Source organism: Anopheles gambiae, chromosome 2, assembly GCF_943734735.2.
Source record: "Anopheles gambiae chromosome 2, idAnoGambNW_F1_1, whole genome shotgun sequence".
NCBI lineage: Eukaryota > Metazoa > Arthropoda > Insecta > Diptera > Culicidae > Anopheles > Anopheles gambiae.
Genome location: NC_064601.1, coordinates 10,404,344 through 10,427,107, shown reverse-complemented (window position 1 = coordinate 10,427,107; position 22,764 = coordinate 10,404,344). Strand labels below are relative to the sequence as shown.

At 48.6% G+C, this 22,764-nt stretch overlaps 1 protein-coding gene across 2 annotated transcripts in view; it reads right to left on the bottom strand.

Annotated features, from left to right (window-relative positions):
• LOC1281308 (uncharacterized) overlaps window positions 1–18,994 on the bottom strand; it is a 108,479-nt gene extending 89,485 nt beyond the window's left edge. The window contains exons 1-2 of one of the 2 annotated variants that reach the window (XM_061645278.1): window positions 18,712–18,994; window positions 17,259–17,716 (exon numbers count right to left, since the gene is read on the bottom strand). The gene's annotated coding sequence lies outside the window, so the exon portion shown is untranslated. The remainder of the gene's footprint in view (window positions 1–17,258; window positions 17,717–18,711) is intronic. The other variant, XM_061645279.1, reaches the window with a different exon arrangement.
• Between the last annotated feature and the right edge of the window lie 3,770 nt (window positions 18,995–22,764).

Here is a 22,764-nt window from a genome sequence, read left to right as displayed (position 1 = left end):
AACCAACAAACGACGCTGCCAACACTCAATTGCACGCAAATGCTCCTCTGCTCGCATCCGTTTGCGCGGGGCCCTTTCAATGCTTAACCATTTACCCCGCTGACTCCACAGCTTGATTTGCTCACAGCAAACGCTTCAAGAACAGTCGCGGAGGCAAACAAACATGCAAACAAACAAACCCACCGGCACCGGGTTTAACTCGATTGCAACCGAGCGCACCCTTTGCCGTCGCTTTCGATCTCGCTTGTGCGACCGGTTGACCGGCCGGGGGAGCGCAGGATGAGGTGTCGGGATGGCCCAACAACTACAAAAAATTACAAACGATCCGACCGACAGCGCTCACTGACATCGTGTTTGCCGTACGATCGCGTCATATTATGCTTTGTGTGACAAGAAGGGGGGACAAACATAGACCATTCTATGCTGGCGGTAATATGGTCGCTCTGCGCGCGCCAGAACGCAACACAGTGTCGTTGCACTCGCTGCAGGGACATCGCTCTGTCTGCGTGTTGAACGCACGTGCTGGCTTTGATTGTCCGCCGAGCACACGGCGGTGGTGCTTGTAAACTCGCGCGGGGGTTATGATAAAGCGCTTTAAAATTCATCGTAAAATGATTGGAAGCTATGCTCTTTTCGAGACCTTTTTAGCTTCATTCTGCTTTTTTACATACCATGAGAGATTGTTGTAACGATTGCAATTATTTTACCATCGCTCAATACTAACACCCTGTAAAGAGCTTAGAATCATTGCTTAGTGATATCTGTATCAGGGGAGAGGAAAACAGTATTTTTTACGACACTGTGTGGTTTTACCATCCAAATCATGGAGTGAAAAATTGCCACTTGTTGCCCTCTGTAATGTTAGCTCGCTTACCGAAACGATGCCCCGCGTTTTTATGCACAGTTGTCGAATGCACACAGTTGTTTGGCACTATGCCACCATTGGAAAGCCAAGCCCTGTTTGTGGTGCTTCGTAAAAAAAAAACTACCGCGCACCCGACCAGTCTCCATCCAACCACGCTAAAATATAGGATATGTTTCATCCTCCCGCATCGAAAGGCACTTTTTCCACAACACACGTTTCGATGGGTTTTGAGGTACGATACGTGGTCACAACGATACTCGAATGGAAACGAAACAAAAACAAAGAAAACTGGGCACAATTTCGGTGGTTGATTTCAAGTGTACCCAATTGCCGGCTGTGGGCTTGGCCATACCGTACACGTCCGCATAAGCTCGCGCAATGTTTACGTTAGCAAATGCCCGCTACAAACGATGCGTATCAATCGAAACATGAGCAAACAGTGGTCGATTGCTGCTTCGTTTTTGGAGACAAATTGTGTACTCTTCACGTCGGCCGTGTTGGAGGTGTGGTTGGACCGAGCGATGCTTTCACACGACCGAGCAGTGTCACGTGAGAGCAATCGATGGTCGTTCAACATACATGGTAGGGAGATGTTAAGTATTTCATTTTATCATCAAATTGGATCATCCAAAAATGGAATATCCATAAGCATTCTGGTATATGTAATTATTACATGAAATGCTTACAATCTTCGTCTAGTTTAAGGCTGAGGAACATAATTATAATAATATCCCCCATGTACTCCTCTCAATAAAGTTAAAAGCATTACCAGTTTCTATCGCGATTATACTTCCCTCGCGCAACAATGATCCCGGCTCCTTGATGGTTTCAGAAGCATCAGCTCAGGTATATGTGTATAGTGTTGCCTGCCTTTCTAATGCCGCTCCTGGCTATTACACCACTGAAGACGGACGCCAACAGACAAACCGCAAAACAATATGCGAAATTGCGTCGAACTGCACCCAGCACGTCGGAACATGACACGTTCGCTCAGCCATCCCTTCCCTACCCTGACCGGTAACACACATTCTTCGGCAATCCCTCGGCGAGTGGAATGTCACTAAACACTCCAACACGGTTTGGCGCTGAAGGTGCGCCGTCCAGTTCATGCGTGGTGACGTTGAGTGTGAGTGTTTCAGTGCCAGCCGACTTTCAGCCCGTCAGCCGATGGACAGCGGACCGATGGATCGGACCAATCGATTGTGAGAGATGACGACCGGCCGGGAGTGATGTACCCCCCTTTCTGGATGGGTGACGCACGGTGCTGGCACACCTGCTGACACAGTGCTGGCTAAGCTTTCCGAGTAAACGATCACACATTTAATCGCATTACACTATCATCACCCATTCCAGCACTCGGGGTTATATTTGTGCAAGCGGGCAACGCCACGCACCAGCTTTACAGCACTCTTTCAGTCCCGGTTTGCTGCTATGCTGCTCCCACGTGCCCCCTTCCATGGCAGTTGTTCGTTCAGTTCTGGACTGGATCGCTCTGTTATGACGCTACCCATTCTAAAGCAGGGCGGCGGTGGGAGCGTTCCCATGTAATGTTCTCGGTATGTGTTGCTATGGTTGCTCTTACAGGTGCAAATGAAAACACTCCAACGCCCCAAAGTTTCCCGTTAATCAGCAACGGGAATTAGCTCTGAGTTGGCACATTTGGGTAGCGAGTAGGGGGGGAGAAGTCTCGCTTCTAGTTATCCGCACGTGAAGTCCCGTGTGATTCGGTGTCCCGGCTCGATTCGGTCGGATCATCATTACCTTTAGCTTTACGTTCGGTGGCTCTCACTGCCGTCGGTCCACTCGTTTCCTCCCCTCCGACGATGGTGATAATGGTCAGAGATTAGGAGAAATTATGCTACAAACTTCACTGCACAAGAATCATACACGCGGGTAGTACCACACGCACAAAATTCCCCGCCGATTGCGGGGTGTGGGCTGACTGACAGCGCTACATAACACCGTAGTCGGGAGCGGATGGGAAAATCACTTGTTACACACGGTACACTCTTGTACGTACATCCCACGCTTGGGAACTGAAGGCATTGGCCGTCCCGTGGAAGGCCAGCGGAACAGCCAAGACTCGTCAGTACGTCATCCACCGCATTTTATCGCACGGTTGAGTGAGCTCTCAGAATGTCTTAAATTATTCAACGGATTAGCGGATTTCGCTTTCGATCCAACCCATCACACCGCGCGCGGCTGCATACAGCCGCAGAAGCAATTCACCAAATCTCCACTGAGATCGAAAGAACTGTTGAAGCATTTGCAGTTCTTGCTGCCGCAGCTGCGAACAAATAGACAATGGTTCCCGCGAGGCTTGCCGGATCTTATCGCGTTTCCCCACAGATGCGGCTTGCGATCGCGGCAGATAAATCGACGCATCCGGAAACCGCCAATGGAAGCGGAGGAGATAGCATTACGGATCTATCTCGCAACAAAAATCTACTCGAAGTTCTAATTTTTCTAACGCACCTGACCAGGGGCAGGAAGTTTCCGTTCGGAAGTTTACTCTCTTTTCCGGCCGGCATGTAACAGCTGCGTAGTTTTGCCTTCGCTAACTTCGGTGCGGCTACTTTTAGGCATACTGCTGCCTATCTGCCGTTGTCAAAACGATGAGATTCTCATGCTCCCACATGCGCTCGTAAATTCTTGCCCGTAGCAGCTTGCCCACCAGCAACTGTAGAAGGGTTGCCACGAGCCCGGTAGTAGATCGGCAAATCGCGGGACGGTGGCTACACCGGTAAGATAGTAGTAACATCTCCGCACTAGCTTGTTCACGGAACCGTGGCAAAGGCTGATGTTAAATTGGTATTCAACGCGCTATTTCCTCCCTTTGTCTTGGGTCGTTTTTTTTTGGGAACAGCGAACCTAACACGCCGACATTGACATCAGTTTTGTAGCTGATGCTGGTGATGGTGGTGGTGGTGTAACGCATCGCCGGAACTTCGGATCCGGCTTAGAACACAATTCTCAGCTGCTTCTCACAACCTAGCTCCAAACAAACAAAAAAGGGTCCCAACAAGCACACCACACCGAAACTTCTTCGCCGCGTGGAAGCAATTCAATGAGGTGTAAGGTCTCGCCTAAGGAAAGGCAACATGCCGCCGGAGTGCGTTGCAGAAATTCTACCCAAGCGTTACCTTCGGCCACGCCAGATAAAATCGCCCACTGGCACACAATCCATTGACGTTTCCGGCAGGGTTGAGCTCACCCACAAATACTTACGAATCAGCAAATGGCGCTCTGAAAGCACGGTATACCTTAGATTTCGTCGCAATTTGTATAGCAGCGCTAATATCTGAACGGCCTAGATCAAACTTCGTTTTTTTTGGTAAATGAGGCGAAAAAAAGTGGAAGTGGAAATCGAAATTGAGCACAGACCTGCAAGGGGCTGACGTAGCCGGGCGGACAGATACGGTCGCTCACTTATTTGCTTGCCCCCCTTTTTACCACACGTTTCAAGCGGCGTTTTATGACTCATAAAGACTCGATTTTTGACGGCCGATGGCAATCTTACCCCCCCTTCGGCACACATTGACACACATTATTCAGATCGTTCATTATGTCAGCCGTGCGCCGTAATGATAATCAATTGCTTCCACGTGGTGTCTAAGTAAACATTGCCCATTGCACCCTCCGCCTCCAGTCACCGAAGCTGTCAAACTTGACAGCTCGCTCTGTTTACTAATGCTCATGCAGCGCACGCTGCCATATTGGAAATCCGTGAAACACGCCGGATCAAGGTCGTGGCGAATGGATTGTACGAATCGCTCGCGTCTTCCTGTATGGTATGGCCGCAACGCAACGCGGTTTGTTGTGGTGACCTGTGCGCTAAGGCGAGCACCTTCACCGTTACCTTGCCAACGTCCTTCAGCTGCGACAGTGTAGAGCCACGAACCCAACGTCACGCGCGCAACGCAGCCCGGCGAGAAGGGGAGAAAGAAATCGATGATTAATGAACCGAGGCCGAGCCGGTGCGTTAATGGGGGCATTATTACACTTTTTCCACCTCTAGCTCCGGAAGGAAATCGAGTCTACGCGCCTTCGCTGGAGGAGAAAAAGCGAATTTGATCATCGACCCCGTCATGATCCGCCAGCATTTCACGGACACTGCCGAGCCGTGCCGGGCACGAATCAACCCGGCGCGGGCATGAAGAGTTAATTTGTTTTACACGCTATTAAACTCGAAAATGTACAGCGCTCGAAAAGCATCTCCGCGTTCCGGTGTGCGTGAGATGGTACATTTTTTTCATCTCTAATTTCATTAAGATCGTTCCTCTTTAATTCGAACATTCTGCGTCCCTTGCGTAGCGGCCGTACCACGCCGTACTCTGCAAGGTCGGCCCACGGAGCAGACTGTTTACTCGTCTCGAGTCTCAAATCGTTGCCGAAATTCCTAAACCCCGGCCCGAAACCGTTCACTGACGAAAGCATAGCGCGGCAGGTAAACAGAGTCTTGGTCTTCAGTCTTGGAGTTGAGGACGGCACACTGTGCGTTTGGTGGAGGGGCAAAGATCTAGTTTGCTGGTAACGAGAGTAATTTCCTTTCTAAAATGGATTTTTTGACAGACAGTCCCGCCACAGACCATTGGCGCTGGTCGGTCGGCGGAGCAGTTGGGAAGACCGGTATCTACAACAGGCCGAGTGCTTCTACTTTTCGTCTACCTTGGCCATATTCTTACCACTTTTCACATTCAATGTTGTTCCCTCTCTCTTTCTCTCTCTCTCCGTTTCATTGCATTTCCAACGCGATTTGATACAACGGCGAGTACCTTTCGCTGGGGCAAGTTTTGTTTTTTACAGCACATGGACAACTCCTTTCCTTACACGCATTAATACTCAGGCGACCGAAACTGGCTCACGCGAGCGGGCCTTGCCTCTTTTGCCACCTAACTTGGTGGTTGATAATTGGCACAAATTTCGCTAATAAATCTTACTATCGGTTTAGAGCAGCAGCGAACGACTTGTCAAACAGCCGCAACAAAAATGCTCCAGCACAAACCCCAGTTGCTCAACCGGGGGAAACAACGGGCGAACCAGTCAAGGCTGGAATGGTGCATTGTTGACAGCACAAGGGAATTGGGGATGGTTGCTTTTTTGTTGGTGGTGCGATCACAGCATTGTCTTCCCAGAGCTCATTCAACACCGGTTTGAGAGCATCATGTAACACTGATTGCAATACCTTTCATAATAGGCTCAATCGAGTGGCGATTGATGGCTACCTGTTGTTAACGTGCCGAGCGTCTCCGTTAGGACCGTTTGCCAGGTCCAGAGAGCTCCAAAATGCTCCTAAAAAAAAAACAACCAATTCTGACAGTCCACCCTGACATGCACTGATGAAAACTACTTTCACAATGAAAGCACATTACCTTTCTCCGTAAAACCCTGCAAACAAAAACTGCCACGTTCAGCGCCAATTTAGGACATGCAAGGTTTCGTAAAAATAATCGTAAAGCAGCTCCTGCCCGGCTCACTTTAAACGTGTCTGCGAATCCAAAGCGTCTTCTTCACGCACTTTTCAGACGTCCACATCACTGTTGGAGTTCGATGGCAGCAAATTGATGCATGAACAGTTTCTTTCAGCATTCTGGCGTTCATTCATCGTCCCTGATGCCCTTAAGCAATCAACTCAACGAAAAAAACTTTAGTTTTCCACCGAATTTCGGATTTCGTCGATCAACAGTAACCGTGAACGGTTTGTTTCTCTTTTCTTTACACTATCCTCCCATCACAGCCAGGCACGGTCATTAACATCAAAATAAATAATTCGTCCCAAAAGGCGTCGGCAATGTCAGCCACAGTCCGCCAACAGCGCCTGTCTGCCAACTGTCAGCTCCACCACGCCGTCCCCGCCAGTGCCGAAGGAAAACTTCCGCGAGGCAAAAACATAAAAACATGCACACACACACACACGCCCACAAAACATATGAAATAATAATCGACCGAATCATGCAATCCCTAACCGGTGTGCGGCTGGTAGCGGAATAAATAAACGCCACACAAAACAAAATAAAACTAAGCAACACACACACGCATTGGCATTGAAAAGATGCAACGTCAGCATTGCTGGGCGATTGTTGGTTGGGTACGGTTGCCGACCACTGCCTGTTGGCCCATGCCGTTCGACAGCAAATTACCAACGGGTCGTGCCTAATTGCGTGCGAATGGGAAATCGTTCACATGGCGGAAGCGACTGCGCGGGCCTGTGCACTGTGGCACTGTTCCCAAACGCACTCACTCACATCCTCCCCGTCTGGTACGGAGCAGCTGCGTCGGATGCACCTTCAGCAAACTGTCAAAACGTTGCAACTACTTCGTGTGCATAATTAGCGGGCACGTTTGGCGGTGGCTTCATTAGCGGTCGCTTTACGGTACTTAATAACTGGACGCCGCCAAGATGCGTGCTTGTCTGGATGAGAAGATCCCACACACACACACACTCCACACACGATTCGGCAAACCGTCCGCCCTCCAGCCGGAAAAGGTCAACCGCGTCTAGAGGAACCGGCCTGAAGAGGTCACGTCGGCTGGGAAACTACCACAGACCCTTAAAATCCCCCAATGATGTGGCCAATTTTGCTCGCCCGTTATTTGCCCGCACGGCAGGGATTTTCGCTACCAGCCGGCAAGACAATTGGCACAACGCGCCTAGCTCGGTTGAGATCGTTTAACCATTTTCTTTCCCAGCCGTGAGTCAGCGTAACAACAGCAAAAAAGCCCCGCATTCCGCTATGGTGGGTAAAAGTCGAACCGGCAAATTGAAATTATAATCCCCCCCGAATGGCCATGCCGTGCGCCTTCGCTTCAATCGGTGGCGGTCGGGTCCGTTGCACAATTGCCAAAAACTCATTTCGCGCGCCCATTTCATCTGCTTTTGGGTGAACTCTGTGAGCTGAGTCGACGAACGAACCAAAAGTGAAATGTGGTTCAATGCTGCATGTAGTATTAGCGAGGCGCAGAGCACAACGGTCGCGCACCGGAGGTACGAAACTGCAGACGCGCACACCGCACGCCGCAAGAGACCTTGAAGGTGGCAATTATTAATACTTTGCAGACAGATGAGCTCAAATTGCCGCCAATTTGTACAACCAATGCTTCGCCACACGACCGTTGAGCTGCACTCAAAATCTGAACTTCTGAATCTGAACAAAATCTGAAGCAAAACAAAAAAAAACAGTTGCATTTGGAGTTGTTTTCTACACCCCCGTTTTCGTAGCGTGTGTTCATGTTGAATTTTCATTTCGAAGAAAAACAAATTATAAATGTATCGCAGCTGTTGAAAGGTGAACGTCACCCACCGATTTGTCACCCTGCCCGCGACACGCTTAATTGATCCGCGGGGAATACATTTCCGGCATTACCCGTGCAGCCACCCAATGCGCCGATGCTTGTCAAACAACGCACCAACAACATGGGCCTGAAACGGGTCGGCCCACATGCAAAGGGGTTCCTTCACGTTGTTGCACCAATGGTAGCAGCTGCCGCCGCTAATAAAGACGCATGCATACGCACTCCGTTCCAGCAGTACACTTCTGGCGATCCACAATGCGCCTACGACCGTTCGACGACGGCTTCTAATCGGCACATATTTCATCCCCCAAAAATTGGCAGCACCTTAAAAGCGTGCACGCGGTTAACGACACGGGGTTTTGTTTTCTAACCCGGGGCCGCCCCGATTTTAACCGAGAATTTGGCACCAGTTGTTTTACTGTGTTTTACTGCCCTCCCCCCTTGCGCTGTACAAGGTTCCCATTCCGGGCGAAGTTTATGAACCGGTACGGAGCACATAAAAGTGAAGATAAATTGCCAATATATCATGGCTGGTGAGGGGTTTTAAGCGAGAACAACATCATCATCATCACCGTGCCGAGCCCGTCAACAAGCAGGGCGCAATCGAGAACGAGCAGCAGTGGCCACGTGAACGAACTCCACTCCACAGAACACGAACAACGCACCGGGCCCAGTTTGATGGGAAGAAGCACGTGTCGTTACACCGTGAAGAATGAAAAAAAAGAAGCACTTCAAAACTGAATGAGTTCTTAAGGGCGCTTCCCATGCTACGTACGGTCGTTCCGGCATTCTTTTCCCCGGCGAACAAAAATTGTATGAGCTGCATTTGCTTCCACCCCTATCCACGCGCTCTTCAGGTGTGAGTTCTTTCACTTCATGTTGCGCTCCGGTGAGCCCGGCATACCGGCAAACACATCGAATGTCACGTTACGGAATCGAAATGAACCTCCGAAGGGCTGGCTCTCGCCAACACTCAGTTTCCCATGACTTACGAGCAATCACGAGTGCGCTCTCGCGATCACGACCATTTCGAACAGTCGCTGTCCGCCATCCGGTTTCATCAGCGATCACAAAAACACACCCACACACCCGACCATTCGGAAGTTTTGGGGGGATGGAACATTTCCTTCCCGATCCCGTCCCGTGTAGAAGGGTATGGGAGACACGCCAACAAACGAAAGCCTTGCTGTTGTGACGTTACAAGCGACTGCGCTTCAAAACAAGCCAGACAAACGTAAGGTTTGGCTTCTACAGTGTCAATCTTACTGTTTTTTTTTACCCCGCTTTAGTCATTTTTCTTTCTTTTGCTTTCCTGCCCCGCGCGACAGCTTTCTTCCAAACAGTTGGGATGGTTCAGTCAATGGATCGATTCACTTGCATTCCCGGGAACGGGATTTCTCTTTCGTTCGGTAAAGTGCATCGAAGCGATCGCGACCAAGCCTTCGCGCTGATCGTGTGTCTACCCCCGTGTTGGATCAATGGACACGGGCGGGAAGCAACTTTCGATCTCACACCCATCGCATCGCAAGTGAGAAGATTGATTTTGTTGTGGGCTCTTTGTTTTTTCGCTTCCTCTTCGATCTTTCCCCAAAAGAAACGGCACCACGCGAAATGCCGATGTGATATGATCGGCGCTAATGGAGTGTCCACTAAACACGATGCCACCGATGCCGGCAGATTAATCTTCAAATGTATTCAAACTCCCAAAAGCAAGAGGTAGAGAGGCTGTTGATTCTCGCTTCCTTGTCTTCCTTCCTTAAAAACAAACGTGTTACATAAGCTTCCAGCGTCGGGTTAATGGATTGCTGGAACGGCACACGGTTATTGGATCATTAGTAGGCAACATGTAAACGATTCCTCAAGTGATAGAGAAGGTTTTTATTTTTCAAATCGTCTGTAATTTAGTTGCGAATGTTACAGGTTAATCCTAGTCAAAGTTTGGTATACATATTTAAACAATGACCAAAATGTGTAAAAAAAAGTAATCCTTTTTTTAAGATCCTTCCTCAATGTTTCTTTTTTTAAATATAAAACTGCACTAACGAATAATCCAAGCGCACAACAATTCATTTTCCCTACTCGTTCATCCCGTAAAGTATCGGGCTGAAAAATACCAGCCATTTCCCAGCTCCCCGACAAAAGAGCAGCACGAAAAGTAATCTAAACCATGAAATGAAAGCACCCCGGAACCGGATTGGTATGGGCTGGCGATGAAAAACACGCCGAACCAACCAGCGCTGCTAGTCTGCGGTGTCTAGTGTACCCTCGTTCCAAGCGGTGACAACCGCCAAAGAGGTCAACCATGCTAACCACGTGCCACGTACACCATTACAACCATGAAAGCGACGGGAAATTGACAAACACCGCTCGTACTATTATGTCCTGTCAGCAAGGTTCCTGTCGCTGTCCACTGGGACACTGCATCGCCAGAAGCAGCAAACCACTGTCAGTGTTTCGTGCGTAACATCGATAACGACGTGTATGTGTTTTTGGGTACACGGGGGGGCACTTTATCTAGCGTTTGTTATCTACAGAATGGAAAAAAGCGACATTTTCGCTATGATTCGCAAGCTATATTTTATTTTGTTTAATTCAAAAGGTGTCAGATGCACCCCTAATAACGTTGTTGCGCATAGCTTAATTTACTTTGAGCGAAATTATGAACTACAAAATCGATTAGCCTCATACAAAAACTACCGATTGTTCAAAGCTACCCTTAGCTAGCTAGCTAAGGAAATTTGTTGTAATGCTTTGTCCTAAACCGTAGCTAAAAAACAGAAAAATCGCTAATCCGTCAAATTGTTAAATGTTTTCAAGCTTCCGAAGGAATGTCGGACAACCGGACAAGCTAAATAAGCGCTGCTGTACGCTTTGATGGAGATGAATGTAAACCAGTCAACCATATTTTTCTTTCATTTGGGTACAGTCAACACACTGCGTCTAGTTCTGTCATTCGGGTGGCAGTGAAGTGTTGGAACTGTGGAAAAAACAGTCCAAAATACATCCCTACCGGTTACATCTGACAACTGACTCCCGTTGCAAGTAACCAGCAAACAGTAAAACAACACTGGCAAACACGCATCGAAACCTCTCGTAGCAAGCAGAAACACTAGAAAATCTACCAGCATAAAAGTAGCCTATAATTTTCACTGGAAAGCTGCTGAAATCGATCCACTAATTGACAACCGGCCGGCCACTCGCGGAACGGTCGAAAACACCGGAACTTCGCTCGCTTCCAACCAGTGGACCAGCACAACAGCCCGGGCTGTGTCTATGCTTGCGGCCATGATTGATTGAGCGAATGGAGCGAAATGCACACACACTGTGGCCTTCCTCCGGATGCTTGTGTTTGCATTCGGCCTAACGCGGCCCGTACGCGAGGCGAACCGGAGCGTACGAAGACGGCAACAGCACCCGTCATAAACGGGAAACTGGAGTGACTACCGGAGATTAGCGGTGCACTGTTTTCCCTCTCCCCCCCAGCACAGATCGATTAATTAAGCCTGAACGGTTTTAATAAACACACACTACGCAAATGGTTCTTTTTTTTTTTGCTTTTCAAACTAACTTCATAACACATCCTACCGCCCAGGGGGAAAATACCATCCGAATGCCGTGATAGAGCACGCGCGCAGTGAAACTAGCGAGTTTTAGCGTTCCAGTTTGTCGCGCTCTTGGAGAGATCTCCAATCAGGTGGAAACGGAACGAATGCTACCACGTTTACCGGTTGACTTCGTTAGAGACAAAACGCAACTCTTAACGACTGTTGAAAGTCCTCTCTGGCGAATGCTCCTTTCGAGTACATCGTTCCGAGGGGGGGGGGGGGGTGGAAAGATAACCCTCAAACCCTACCCGAACTCAAGAAGAACAGTTCATCAACCGCAACAAAACCTCGATAAAAGTGTGTTTGATTTCACCCACCTCCCCTCGTTTTCGGTCGTGACAAATGGTACTGAAATTTCACGCTCGCTCACTCGCTCGCAGACTTGCAGAAACGATGGTGACTGTTTTAATTATGCAAAATTCTTAGCACAAACACTTAAGAATGACGAGCGGCAATTGAAGAGCGCTGAAACACTGAAGCGTCGTGATCAACGCTCTATACACGGTTTGGGTTTGCAGTGAAGCAATACTTCGAATGCGCTGATGTTCTGAGGCAAACCCCTTCAGTTTAGTTGATAAGTTTGTGCGCAAGTCTCTTCACGGCCAACTCAATACAAACGTAAGCACCATCACAGCTTCACCTTTCCCAAGTTCTAGCAACTTATCCACAACTCCGCAGAGCATCCAGCATTAATTGTTGCCACCAAAGGGCACTCAAGAATATGCGCCCGTAACGAGGAGAGGGACCTTTTAAGTTCGCCATGCTCACCGGTGCGGCAACGCAGAATCGGCCCATCGGTTTGGCGACTCGTGCAGCAGTCGCACAAACGCTGCAGTTCTTCACAAACCGCTCCGCCGTGGCCTCATTTGGGTTTGATTCTTTCGTTTTGTGGTTTCAAAATCATCTTAAAATTCGAGACGAGAAGAAAACTGCAACACCGAAATAGCCGACCGGCGGTTGGCGGTTTCTTCGGCCCTCGGTGTTCACGCCACGCCAAAAAAAAGGGAGGTAGAAGTTGTTTCGATGGCACGTCAAACGGGAAATTATCTCATTTCGGGTCGTCACACAGTTTGCGACACAGCGCAGCAAAGTTCTGTGCTTGCTCTGTGGCGGAGAGTGATTGTGGCACAAGAAGAACTCATCAACGAGCGACTCGTTTGCAACATCGCACCAAATTAGACGCGACCGCGAGTCGTGGGGTCTGCGAAATGTGCAGAAGTAATTAACCCGCGGTGGAGAGAAATTAAAGACTGCCACTCGCTGCGCTTTAAAACGTACATCGAGCGAATGGTGGAATGTCAGTGTCAGTGTGAAGCCATTCTACTCTCCCGGGATGGAAATCGTCATTATTCTCATTACCTAACGATCATGATCACCGATGGAGCTGCTTCCCGGAATCTCCCGCGGCACGAAATACGAAATACGCTGCAAGCTTAACGAAGGAAAGTGCAAAAACTTTACACATCACTTTACCCGTATTTGATGCGCCGTGTTTTTTTTACCCCGGCAGTCCCCGCTCAATTTGATGGGGAAATTAACTTTCCATTGGTTGGGGAACAGGCAGAAAATAAAGCACCAAAGTGAAGAGAGAGAAAAATGGCAACCCGTGCCAGCAGGTTGTAGCTTTTACACCCGGCACGTGGCAGGAACGCAGCAACGTCAAAAATGGTGAACGAAACGTGCCTCACCAGGGGAGTTCGGGAAATGCAATTTTGCAATTCTTTTCACCCAAAAACGTTTCCACCCGGCGAGTTTATTTTTCTGAAAAACTTCTCCTTCCTCTCGTTACACAAACTGGCTGACTAGTAAAGTCGATTTTCCATCCCAGTGTGAGTCGGCTGCTCATCTTGGGACATAGGATGCCCACACGGCACAGCGTCCCGTCACAAGAAGTAATGATTTGGAGCCACAAAGCAACGCAGTCTCTCGCGACAACCGAAAAGGTATGTCCACTGGCAAACACTTCCCACTCACAACAGCTGCAAAGCTTACTGTCCCGTCTTGGCACGGCCCGACCAAAGGACCACCCGTTTCCGAGCGGAAAGGGGCTCGGGGCAGTACGACGCTTGGCGAACGCTTCGGGAACTTCGATGAACAAGCAAGTGAAAAATCCATTTCGCCAACAGCGCGCCACAATGAAATATTCAACAACAGATCTGCAACCAGCACTCGAACCGGCAGCTACGCTGGGGCCAAGCAGCATTTCGTCCATCTTCGGGTATGGCTTTTCATTTTCAGTTTTTCTTCGGTTCTTGACTTCACTTCACTTGACTCGCGCTGCAGGATTCCAGTACGATGCTGCACGGACGTTACGCGGGAGTCATCATTCTTGGGCAACATTTATTGCGCTCACTTAAGATGTCTTAATTGGAGTGTACTTTTCCTCCGGATCGGACTTTTATTCAACCAAACACGGACATCAGCCCGCGCGCACAGTGCTGCAGTACTCTCCCTCTCTCTCTCTCTCTCTCTCTTAAATCGGCAAAGGAAAATGGCATCCGAACGTGCTGCTCTGCCCTCAAGAGCCGACGTGGCTAAATATTTAAAGCTTTCCTGGTTGCTTTTTACTCCATTTGGGGCCTCGTGCCAATGCTCGTACAGACGGACGGCAGCGTACAGGCCATGCTGCACGGGCCAGCGCGGGTAGGATAAAGTTCCATAAAGTTGATTGAAAACTTCCGACACTGTGGCCGGAAGTGAAAAACTTCGGACGGAGGATAGTCCTCGTCTCTCGGACCCGCGCCGGAAAGAAATGCAATATTCAATATGACAACAAATCGGATACAATTATTTCCTCGCCGGGAACGGGAACAGGCAAACACGGACAAACTTCTGCACCGTTCTAGCGCAGCATGTTCGTGAGCGGTTCTACCATTAAGCTCGGCGGAGATGGACACTGGACGTTCGAGCGACACGTGCAGCTCCCGTCCAGTTCACGCTTGTCTTATCGGACAGGTTGACCTTCGGAGCGCTTTTCGGTAACGTGCTGCACCGTGTCTGTGAAGCGCACTTCACTCAATAAAGTCAAAAGTCGAAGCTTTTGACTAGCTAAACGACTGTGACTGTGGCGGTAGGATGGCAAAGTTTGATCTATTGCCGGGGCCAGGTCCGAGCGCCCGTACACAACACCGTCCGTCGGCAGCAGAGGCGGGTCGGATGTACCCGTACTGTGCTGAATAATCTATTTCGTTGAACATTCCCTAACCTGGGCTGAACTTTGGGAAAGTTTTTGGAGTTGAATATGGGCAAAAGCACTTCATTGTTTACATTCTACGTTCAATTTTATCAAATCAAAGCGATTTTGGAGCAGCAACTATGCTCGCCATGTCTAAGCGGTCAAAAGCAGACGATCTATCTCTGGCATCTAGGTACGGATGCCGTATTTATAGGGTCATTAACTTATCGGCACATTTAAGTGCAGTGCGTTAAGTCACACTCCCCCTGCATCGGTACACACGTCCAGAACCTATAAGAAGATAGGATTTTACATCCCAAACATATTGACACCTTTGGGATGATGTTTAGTTAATCTTGTCCAATGCATCTTTTGGAAGTGACATGTTCAGTGGCTTGTCGGCTACCTTCCCATCCAGTTGTTAAATCCAAATGGAAGTGCAATGACACTGGCCACTTCCCTTAACTGGAAGGTGAAAACCATTTGTCCAAAGCGTCCAATACACACCTTCCAACACGCGTTTCGGAGCCGCGGTCTTTGCTGTCCAGCCGAAACCGCGTGCCATCGTTCTGGGTGGGGGACCGGTTTTTGGGCCTACGGGACTCAACCATCCAACCAGCCCACAACGCATGACCACTAATTTATCGCACCGAGCGACCAAAATCGAGCGTCTTGCCCACTTCCGCCCCTCGCAGGGCGAAAAGCACCGAACCGGATAGGGCACCGAAAACTTCGAACAAAGCGTACCTGCGAATAATGCAACACACACACACACACACACCGCGGACCGCAATTATGCTTGTATGTGCGCGTTTGCTCGAGCCGCTAGCACATGCTCACCCCAAAAGGTTCAACGATCTGACCCGCCCGGCCGAAACAAAAGCACCAGAAAACGAACGAACCAAAAATAAAAGTTCGACTAACGCACCAAAACTACTGTGGCTCTTCTTCACGCGTAATTTGTTCGTCTGAGCTTTGCGGAACTGAACACAAACACACGCACAAAAAAAAACATGGTGGTGCTAGCATAATTTGCCGTTCGATGCAGGTTCGAAAGCAGAGCAGGAAACACAAACACGACAGAACGCCGTACAAAGAGAGCGAAAAAAGCAGAGAAGATTCAACCGTGTGCCTCCCCGAAAAGAGTGCGCCCCGATGGAGCAGCCGGCGATGGACAGGATGACCGATGGGAATGGAAGTAAAGGGACGAATCAAGGGACAGTGCAACAGCGGGGGACGGGGGAGACCGTGATCGAAAACATGTTTTACCAAAAAACAAATAAATAATTTTTCACAGGCAAGGAAAGAAAGAGCAGCACGCAAAATCATAAAGAACAACATACGGCAAACAGCTTGAGAGGAAACTGTTTTTCATACCATATTCATTACCCCCATGGCAGTGAAATTAAAATAGAAAAAGCCACTTCATGAAAGAGATCGTGCTAAAAAGTATGATTTTTATACCGTATATTGCAACATTTTAGTTCAAATACTAATTAAACCCGCTAAAACAAACAAATCTTTCAGCCACCAGTGGCTGCTTTACTTTCACCTCACACCTGATAAAACGTGCGAAGCACATCAAACAAAACTCTCCCGCAATCGCCCCTGTTCCTTCGATTTTCCCATTCCATTCCATTCCATTCCATTCGTCCCTGTCTGCCGTTCAACCCCTACCGTACCGTTAGCAGGAAGGCTACCGCCCTTGGGCTCCAAACGATCACAGTGATGCGAGCAATCCCCGGGAACCACTTGTTGATTCACCTCGTGGCAGATTTTTCTCCCTGCGCTGGATAGACGTTCCGGCATGCCGGGGGTGCAGTGTACTACCCAAACCAGCTGGTTGAGGGTGGTCATGGAGTGCTGCTGCCACTGGTTTTTGCTTTTCATCTGCTAAGAAAACCCCTTTTAGTGGTAGTGATTGGAATCTTTTCTTTGCTCACGGGGCTTTCACTGGGAGGGACAGGTATTTTCCGGGAAATGAGAGAGAAATAACCCAAACCCTGCAACCTAGGTAGTCATCTGAGCTTTACTTGTGTGTGAGTGCAAGTGTGTTAGTTTATAAGATTGTCCAAGCGCAGTCGGTTCATTTTGTTGAGCACAACAGCGCAAAGGTCCTTTCCTTCCGCTGCACTGAGAGGCAACAAGAACCCGCCGACGAGAAAGAAACGGTTACCTCACACACTCAACCTCGACGCCGTGCGCCATTATGCTCCATTACCATGGGGGAGGGGATGGTAGAGTTAATTAAAAATGTAATGCGATAATTGTTCACTCCATACGTACGCCAGCACGGGCAGGACGATCAACTTTTCCGTACCTTGTGATGTCCAGCACTCTCTCTCTCTCAGCGCTGTCCTGTTGTTAGACTGCGCCTTTTGATCTGCTGCGATGGTGACGTTCGGGGTTCGTTCCACACCCCGGGGGGAAAGGGTCTTTCGGATTCGAACGGGGTTGGTTCACTTCCAGCCGGTAGTTGACGGGCGGATCAGAATCAGGTTTACTAAAAATGCAGTTTTCCACCCGGCACAAGGCTTCCCGGCACACTATGGCGTGGCACTGAGCTCGCTTTGCTCGCTTTACACTCTCACACTTGCCACCCGTCACCTTTAAGCACTTCGTTTCATTCAATAATCAGCCTTCAACACAGCTCATAATCACACTGAACACACGGAAGGGGGGGAAACACACTAACAGGACAATGGACGATCGTGTCCTGCACGGTTAGCAAAACAAGGAGCATTTCACACGCTCACGAAACCACGCACACTGCAGCAACTGGAAAAACGAGAAACAATTAAACACAACTACACCCAAACTATGCGCACTCTTTCGGTGCTCGGGCCACAGGATGGAACGCCTTTCTCCTGCCGCACGAAAGGTGGGTGGAATCAGTGCAATTCGATGGAAGGTGAGCTACACGTTTGCTTGCAATTTTTATGCTTTATCAACTCCCACAGGAATGCAACAACGAAAAACACCCCCCGCGAGACGATCGACGGCGAAGGGGGAAATTAGCAACAACCAACCAACGAGTGGTTGGGTCGAGAAAAACCGGTTTTCCCTACTGGAACTGTCTCGGGCTAAAAGCCGCGACTCCCCCATGCGCCTACGAAACGAAGCACAGCTACAATCCGGTTTCCGGTTCAAAACTGCACATTACACACTCGCTTGCACTGTGTGCGCCAGCAGCCGCCAGAGATGTTGCTTGCGTTGCAGATTTTACCAAAACTTCATCGTACGAAACGGGGAGTTTAACATGCGATCATCGTTATCAGCCAACAGCCCTTCCCTTTGCGACGACGAGTGATTATGATGTTTGTGTACGGATTTTAGCGCTTCTTCCTTCGCAGTGTGTACGCATCGCAGCGTTATGTGCCCCGGCGTGGAACTCTCACCAATACACACGTTTGCTTGGGAGCGCGATAGGTATGGGGAACCGTGCAAAGCATAAATCGAACCATCGCCACAAACACACCTTCACGGAAGATCTTCACCAAGGTGAGCTTCTTCGGCGGCGGGGATAAACCGGATCCACACAAAAATTACTAGCTACCTTCGCCCGTTGATCGAGATCTCCACCCGTTGGCGCAAGAAAGCAAGCTTTTAACTGCCACCCTGATTCGAGTTTCCCCTTTCACGATCGTTTCCTTTACTTGGGGAAACTTTGGAAACCGTGCTGAAGAAGTGGTGAGAGAACAACATATGTTTGTTTGTTGTTTTTTGCGATACTCTCTTAATGGTTATTAAAAACATGAAAACAAATGCAATACCTAGCAATACACTCAAAGCACACCTTACACCACACAAAAATGCATATTTTTCTCGTTCACGCTTGCAAAACCACAATCACACAAAGCATGCTTTCAATCGCTACGACGAACGACAAGCGCCCCACGCTCAAAACACATTCGCCACCAAGTTCCGAAACTCGTGCGGCTGCTTTAAAAAAAACACACACACAGCGCGTTGTTTCGCTTGCGAACGGGCGGACCGACGGCAACCTTCCCTGGCGGTTGTTTTACGTAGACTGAACGCGCATTTCTTCATGCACTGGCGAAATGCTCAAGAAGTCGAACGGAATGCACCGGCGTGGCCGCACCACGCGCTTTTGGACCCGCGGAGAGAGCAGCGCGATGAACGCGCGATGAACGGAACCGTGTTCCGTTCGGCCAAGGCACGCGCACTCGGGCTGCACGACGCTGGAAAGCGTGAACGAACGCTGACTGCACCACCGGCCAACACGTTTGTTAGCGTATTTGAATCGTTTTAATGTTAATATTGTTTAAATGGTAAATTATTTTGCACAGGAAAAATCCTTTGAAGGTAGCAAATTGCAACTATCTGAAATGCCTTTCAAGTTGAAACTAAATGTTACGTCCGTTTAAGATTGTCATTGGCTTAATAGTGCACTAGCATCGGACTTCAAACAAGCATTTCAATATTCCATTAAATGAACGAGGAAAGCATAGTCTACTTTCATCTGAAGAACAACATAAATGATATTACACGTTAATTAAAAAATTAAAGTATAAACCATTGATATAATAGTTAGTATAAAGAAGTAATCAACAAAATAAAACAGAAAACAGTGGGTACAAATGAATCAAAATCATGATTTGATTGAAATGAACAAAAATGAACGCGAGAGTCACAAAACACACGCAAAGCCAGAGAGCGAGAGAACACGCGTTCATGCCCGAACCGCCGAAGCCGAACGTGCAGAGACCGACCGCCAGCATCGGCACATAAATACGCCGGCTCTCGATACGCACCAACACACGGAAGGCAGGGTGGGTTATGCTTTCTCGGTGAGCATAAAGCAGGCGAGGCAGAAAAGGGTTAATGCTGCAACAACGCGGCGGTCCCGATCAAAGCATAACTCTTTGAACAGATGCGGTAAACGGGGTTTCACTGTGTATTTTTAGCGACATCTAAGATAAGATAATGGTTTTTGGTAAAGGTAAAGGTAAAGATGATTGAAAATGTGGGTTTATGGTTGAGATTGATCATTTTAAACATACTAAACAAATGCGGCGCAAAAGGAAAAACTTTTACACTGGATGATTTGAGGAAATTGAATAGTGATGTTTCATTTTTACTACAAGAGTATCATTTCCTCTACTGCAATAAGCATCACTGCAGTATATAAGCGTACAGCAATATTGTTTCTTCTTCGCTTGTTTTTTTTTCGGCGAGTGCCTCACTATCGACAACGAACCGAGATTAATTGATAGGCCTCGTGGGTACGAATATCGGATCGAGCAAAGCGCAACTTCGTGAGAGCTTGCAGCCTTCACGCCTCGTGCACGCCGCACTGTTAATGATCCACCGTTCGAAAGACACTCCGGCGATATCGGCACACACGGGCCAGTGGTGACGGGCAGGAGGTGCGGTGCGCTAGACAGCGGAACATTTCGATCGAAGGGATGGAAATAAAATACGGACGCGTGAAACCGAATCATGGTAAGGATTCCTCCTCTGCAACCCACCCGACCTCCCTCGCGACCGAAGCTGAACTTTCGAACCGCACCATTCTTACGAATTACGAAACTTCAGCTTCTCTCCTCCTGAACTTTCCCCCCCCCCCCCCCCAGCGGTATTATCGGCGGCACCGTTTGATTGACAGCGCAGCACCGTTTGCATCAAGATGAGCGAAAGTTAACGCGCCACCGTAAAAGTGCTCCAGAAACTTTGACATTCTATCACCGATTTTTGATCGATCGCGACCGCGCGTCCACGGTAGCAGAATCGTATCGGAAAGTGTGTTTGGTTTGGTTGACCCCAAAAAAAAAGAGGGAGCTATATGTCGGGTTGGGTTGCTGGTGGTGGGGAGCAAAAAATCACGCATTAATTCGATGAGCTGTGAGGAATGAATGAAATTGCAAAACGCAGCTTTCAGAATTGATGAGGCCATTCAGCCTGATGGGGCGGGGAGTACCCTCGGCTTCCCCCATTTCGATACTTAATGGAATGTCGGAGTATTATTCGTTCTTTTCTCTTCTTTGGGATAAAGCACGTCTCTGGCGGTTTTGAAATGAAATGGAGCTGCGTCCTTCGCGGTGGTTTTTTTTGTGTGTTTATTTTGCATGATTCGGTGATGCCAAATGATGCCTATTTGCATTTTCTATTTATGAGTGGTAAATGAGGGGCCAACAGTGAAGATTGGGTTCATTTCATTTGCTTAATTGGAAACAGCGAGGATGCTATTATTGGGGAGAGGAGAAGAAGCTCCGATTTTTGGGAAAATTTAGGGAAAATTATAACCCAATTGATCGAAGGAATCGAACCCATCATACCGGCAATCCGAAGGGTAATGATAAAACTCAACTCAAAGGGACAATTTCAGCTTTTGTTGCGCTAAATATATAATCATGTTTAGGTGCTACAGAAAAAAAAGACTCTAAACATAGCTTCATCACGCTTTTGTTTTACCGAAAATGTTTAACATCATTTCGCTGCCACAAAAGCACCAAATTCCATCGGGTAAAGGAAAGTGTATTTACCCAGCAGACCCAAAACCACAAATTGGCGGACCCAATCCGCCAACGCTGAATAAAACATACGCATACGCCGGGTAGAGTGGAGGTAATTTCAAGACTCAAAACAAACCGCCCGTTGCTGGATGCTGTGTATTTGTCCTCCACGACCGTCCATCTAAATTTTCTTCGCCTCACAGTCACAAACACACAAAGGCCGGCTGTGTGGCAGATCAAAATGGAAAACCCTTACCTTTCGTTTCACCTGGAGGACGCGCCTATTTGTTCAGGCACGGGGGCCACGGGTTGATTAATTGCTCAAATGATGTCGCGAGCCGTGTTTTCAACCCACCTCGACATGGTGGTTCCGACAGCGATCTCCGACCTTCTTACACCATCCAACTACAACAAGGGCGAAAAAAATAGAGATTGTGAAGAATGAAAATAAAAGTAAAGTTAGACGAAGGTTAAAAAGAGGTGTAGCTGCACTAGCGCCAACATTTGTTAGCATCCAATCTTTCGTACATCAAAATTCGCCCTCTGTTTTTATTTCCCATCTTGATGGCTTCATATTTTACCAACTCACTGCCACTACGGTAACTCCAAGAAACACACACACACAGGGGAAATGTACCGTATGAAACACTGTGCCCCCTGCCATTTGATTACATATTCCATTGCAATGTAAAATCTCACCACTATGCCTTGCACGGTTTGATCGAATCGCGTTCCCAAAACATCACAACCGGCCAAATTCTTCCACCACAGCATACGATACGTGCCCGACGACCCGCTGCCAACCGCGCGACCTGTTGATTTGACAGCTGCGTTGCTGTGCAAGGCAGCAAACAGCGACCAGGGTTCCGCGCCTACTGCGACGCTGTCATCACCAGGTTGCCATCAAACCCTTCTGCCGGCTATGGACACACACACACACACGCCCCTTTTGTATAAAGCCCTTGAAATTGGATCGTTATTGTTGGACCCCTTCCTGCCCTTTCTTCCGGTTTGGCCAACCACAACCCAGCAGCAAAACTCCAGCCATGCTCTGCCATCCTTGCAGAATTGCTGTCAGGATCACCGTGCCGCTGTCGCCGGTAACAACCTCGGCCGCCTCTAGGCTTCTGTTAATTACAGTGATCATTAATCCTGCCATTGTTAAACCTTTTTGCGAACGAGCAATCAGCAGAAGGAAGAAAAAAAAAACATCCAACAAGGATCTCAACCACTCAGCCTCACTCACCAGATTGAGAGGGAAATGGCAGCAGCTAGCGAAAGAGTGACAGAGATGGAGGAAAAAAACACTACAAACGCTATACACCAACCGTCCGGAGAACATACAAATCA